This window comes from Symphodus melops, assembly GCF_947650265.1.
Source record: "Symphodus melops genome assembly, chromosome: 23".
Lineage (NCBI taxonomy): Eukaryota > Metazoa > Chordata > Actinopteri > Labriformes > Labridae > Symphodus > Symphodus melops.
Genome location: NC_136713.1, coordinates 4129190 through 4134214, shown reverse-complemented (window position 1 = coordinate 4134214; position 5025 = coordinate 4129190).

The window sequence follows — 5025 nt, the reverse complement described above, 5'->3', positions numbered from 1 at the left end:
CGTCATGACAAATTAGTTTCAGTTTGAGAAATTATCTTGCTATCAAGGGTTAACCAGCTTTGTATTCCTGAGATAATGAAATAAATAAATCGAAATATCAGGAAAAACAACGTAAAACTTACTTGTTAACATATTAAAACTAAGTTAAATCAACTGCACAGATGTACTATATCCTCCCTAAGGGTTTCTGTACATTAACAACCTTACAGGATATTGTTTCTTTAAAGGAACAATGTGCAACATGTTACAATAAATCATAAATCCGTTGTGTCCTGTGTGAATGTGTGTGTGAGTCCTGACTGTCTACAGCAGGGGTGTCCAAAGTGCGGCCCGGGGGCCATTTGTGGCCCTTGAGTGGATTTTTTGTGGCCCTCGACTTCAAATCGAAGAATCAGAAGATTTTGGCCCCAGACCTCATCAGATGGCATATTTCGTTCTTTTTTTCTTTTTCATGTTAGCGAGGGAGACCTATAAAAGCCTGACTATTCTTTCCAAAAAATTAGAACACAACAGTTTCCCACTGCAATTAGTTATTGTGTATTTACATTATTAAGAGGTCAAAATACAAAAAGTTCCTTCCAATATTTTAAAAAAATCAAACAAAAAAACCCTGTGGCCCGTGAGCGATTCTAACGCGACAATTTGGGCCCGCAAGAAAAAAGTTTGGACACCACTGCTCTACAGTGAGGGAGAAGCTGGAGTCCTGCTGGCTGTGTTGTTGTCAGAGCTGTGTTTACATGGACGGGACGGCCGGCTCCTCCCCCTTGTGTATAAAAGCTGTTTGAGTCAAGAAGAAGAACATACTGATTATTTGGAAGAAGAGTTTTTAAGAACACCCTCATTCTGTTAGGTTATGTGCAGTGTGAAGCTACAAGCTAACTAAATAGCGCTAACATTAGCAGGCTAACACAACAATAAAGGCCACAGACAAGTGCAGCTCAAGCAAAGGACGATTCTGTCTGCTACCTGCATTTGACTTCTTCGCACAAACGTGAGTTGAGGAGGGTTGGAGGTCTGTCACTGGACACATCAGCTTCCATACAAACTCATTTTGTCTGTTTCCAAGATCAAAAAAGATTTTTAAAAGTTATCATTGTTTAAAAATGACCTTTTAAATGGATCCAGATCCCACAATAACATTTTTTCCCAAAAGTCTTGCGTCCAAACACATGCCCTCAGCATAACAACAAATTAATGTCAAGTATACAGCAGATCATTGTTATTTTTAGACCTCCTTAATAGGCTTAGACACTTTTAATGTGTCAACAACAGGGGGAAATTAGTTTAGAAAGGGGAAAAAATCCAACAAATTCAAAGTATTAGCATTGGGAACATTGCGCTGTAAATAATATCTAAGAGGATCTACAAGCTGTGATGATTTTGAGGAAAATCGGGATCCCAAGGCAGCACTGTCAGCCCCACACGATGTGTGAAAAAGCAGTCACCTCCGATCAGCATGAGCTCTGCCCCACAGAGACCAAAATAATCAGATTATTCTTCAGAGCAGCTTATTTGGTTGAAGGTTGTGCTGCTGGGCATCGAGTGCATGTTGCTCGTTCGTTTACTGTCTCCTCGCTGATGGTTAACCAATGAGAACAGCATGACTGCTCAGTGCCCTGCAGCCAGGAGGCATGACTCAAATTAGCTGGAGAGAATCCTCCTCTCAATGATTCATCAAACAGATCCAAATCCCAGGATGTGGCCACGGAGGTGACGAGGCAGCTAAATGTGAGCTGATGTGAGGGTGGGATAAGGCGGGGGGTTGTGTACATCTCTCTTCCAGCTGAAACATCATCAAGGCAGTTATCGGAAAGCTACATATTAAAACATGGAGTCGTACCATTAATGATAGGGTTGTATGTCCGGAAACGTTGCATGCGTGAGGTCATACGAAGAATATGTCTGAGGGACGTGAATCTATGGGACGGTCATGTATACAACACTGATTGCTAATTGCCATTTTATACTGATGTGTGGGAAATGTTAGGGTTTCCTGCGGATTACAAGGGATGGAGTGCAAGTGGTGGGTCAGTTGAGTAAGGTGGGTCTGTGTTTTTCTACAGTTGTGTGTTAACATGCTAATGCAGATGTGTCAATCACTGGAGCAAGGGTTGGTGGTTGGGAAGGCACAGACATGGAGAGAGAAGGATGATGGTATAAGACACGCTGAGTCGGTGGCAAAAATACATACAGTTTGAAAAAGTGTGTCGGTGATGTCAACAGCGCCTTTCTGAGAAGTTGAAAGATTTTCAACTTAAGCGCTCCGAAATAAAGTTGCCAGGTGCTTTTGCCTTTTCTTGGCTTCTTCCTGCTGCGAACGCTCTCTACCCATTGAAAACAGTTTAAAAAAAGACTCTGGAGCTCAGAAAAACAAAGCCAAGTGTATACATGGCCTTATAGGGAACATGATCCTCCATTAAAATAAAGATTCACATTATTTAGCTTTCTGATATTTGAATGCTTGATGGACCCCGGCCTTAAGTCTTTAATCTAAGAATCATAGTATATTTTTAAAAATCTAATGGCATTTAAAAAAAGATCAACGATGAGTGTTAGTAAAGCAGAATGCGGTCTTCGTGGTCAGTGATTTGCTGTAGTAACATGCTGTTGATGTTTCACCACAGATTACAGCAAACGCTCCGGGATGTGTGTTGGTATGCAGATGAGAGTCCCTGACACACGTCCCCCCTCCTCATGAACACGCAGAAAAATAAAACTACAATGATATAATAAACATTCATTCCAGCCATGCAGGAAGGAAGGAAGTGATGCATCATTCATGCAGGTTGCAGTGCTGCATAAAGGATGATGTGAAGAACCCTGCACGCCTTCATGTGGAGCAGAGCCAGAGGAAGGAACTGAGAAGATACAGAACAGGCTGGAATATACTTTAATGAGTCTGCAAAGGGAACAAGTCCTGTGTTTGATATCGGGTTCAGACTGTTAACACTGATGCAGATGAAGCCAGTTTCAGGGACGTCACGGTACCAGACCTTAAAACGTTGATGTGAATCTACTGGTCTTGTAGTACTCAACATTGGTCTTGGTCTCTTGACCACTTTTTGAAGGTCTCCTTCTTGTCTTAATCAAATGCACTTTTACTTGATCTTGTCTCGGTCTTAGACTGGGACGGCGACTAATTTTAAATCAAGACCACCACTGAAAGACAATTTTTCCACGTCATTACTGTGATTAGAAGGAAAGGCCCTCTTTCTGAAAGAATCAATAACTTCAATTCATTTGTAGAGATTTGTATCTCCTGGTTACGAATGCGACCTTTCGGTTTTATAGTCTAAGTGAGTGACACGCCCTCAAGATGATGAAAGATGATCATTGATATTTATGCTCTTGGTCTTGGTCTTGGTCTTGTCTCTGTCTCCTGCCTTGGTCTTGGTCTTGTCTCTGTCTCGCCCTGCCTTGGTCTTGGTCTTGTCTCTGTCTCCTGCTTTGGTCTTGGTCTTGTCTCTGTCTCCTGCCTTGGTCTTGTCTCTGTCTCCTGCTTTGGTCTTGGTCTTGTCTCTGTCTCCTGCCTTGGTCTTGTCTCTGTCTCCTGCCTTGGTCTTGGTCTTGTCTCTGTCTCGCCCTGCCTTGGTCTTGGTCTTGTCTCTGTCTCCTGCTTTGGTCTTGGTCTTGTCTCTGTCTCCTGCCTTGCTCTTGGTCTTGACTCTGTGTCTCCCTGCCTTGGTCTTGGTCTTGTCTCTGTCTCCTGCTTTGGTCTTGGTCTTGACTCTGTGTCTCCCTGCCTTGGTCTTAGTCTTGTCTGTGTCTCTCCCTGCTCTTGGTCTTGGTCTTGTCTCTGTCTCTCCCTGCTCTTGGTCTTGGTCTTGTCTCTGTCTCTCCCTGCTCTTGGTCTTGGTCTTGTCTCTGTCTCCTGCTTTGGTCTTGGTCTTGACTCTGTCTCTCCCTGCCTTGGTCTTAGTCTTGTCTCAGTCTTATAAGCTCATGTTGTCTCTCAGTGTACCAGTTGAAGTTGCTTCCTGCAGTTGTCTCTACTTCGAGAGACGAGGTCCTGCTTTATAAACTTTCAGTGCACATGAAAAAGGCCTCTCGTTGTAAACGTGAGTCCATGTCCATGGCACCAAAAAGTCCAGGAACACAACCTAAGATCAGACATATAAAGGACAAAACACAGCAGTGTGCAGCACTTTGTGATTATGCATTGTGAAATGGGTCGGTGGTGATGTCACAGGCGCCATGCAACAGATTTATTCTAATCCCCTTCCTCCCAGATTAGGAGGAAATTCAGTAGAAGGCCTTTCGTCTAAATTACACTCCCCTGTGAGTTTTGCTTTAACCTTCACCTCCAGCGCTGGACTTCATCATGTAGCGTATGCTGCGCTGCTCCACCCCGTGTTAACTTCTGACTTTTACATGAGGTGTTTGCTGTCTTCACTGTTGACAGCTGCAGGGTGAGAACCACTGTTTAATGTTTGCTATGGTTGAGCAGCAGCCTAATCCTAAGGGTCAACAGCAGCAGACCAGACTGTTACTGATTTACACCACAGGATTATCAGATTTAAGCCCCCACACTTTTACTATGATACCAAGAGCACCTCACTTTCAAAGAACCATTCCAAGATCTAGAAATTCAACGATGCATTCAGTTTGACTTTCTACCCAAAAGTCCCTGAGACTGCCAACGTCCATCAGCTTCAAAGCAGATAGCACTCACCATGACATGAGAATGAACACATTTGAATGCATTTAACATCATGGGAAGAAAACCACTGTCTACAGATTACCAGAGGATAACACCATGGCAAAAACTAGGAGAAAGTCGGCATAATTCTTTGCATTATGGGTCAGATACTATTATTGAAACCATAAACTATTTATGGGCTATAACACAAGAGTACCAGATTCCCTTTTCTCTGTATTTTTGATTTACAGCTCTGTCACAGAGTAGAGCATAACAGTTTGGATTTTCTCACACACACACAACATAAAGTCCCATGGTCAAATGTTTGCTAAACGGCATAAAGAAATCAGGGATCAGGATGAGGTCTAAAGTGAGTAAAACACAAT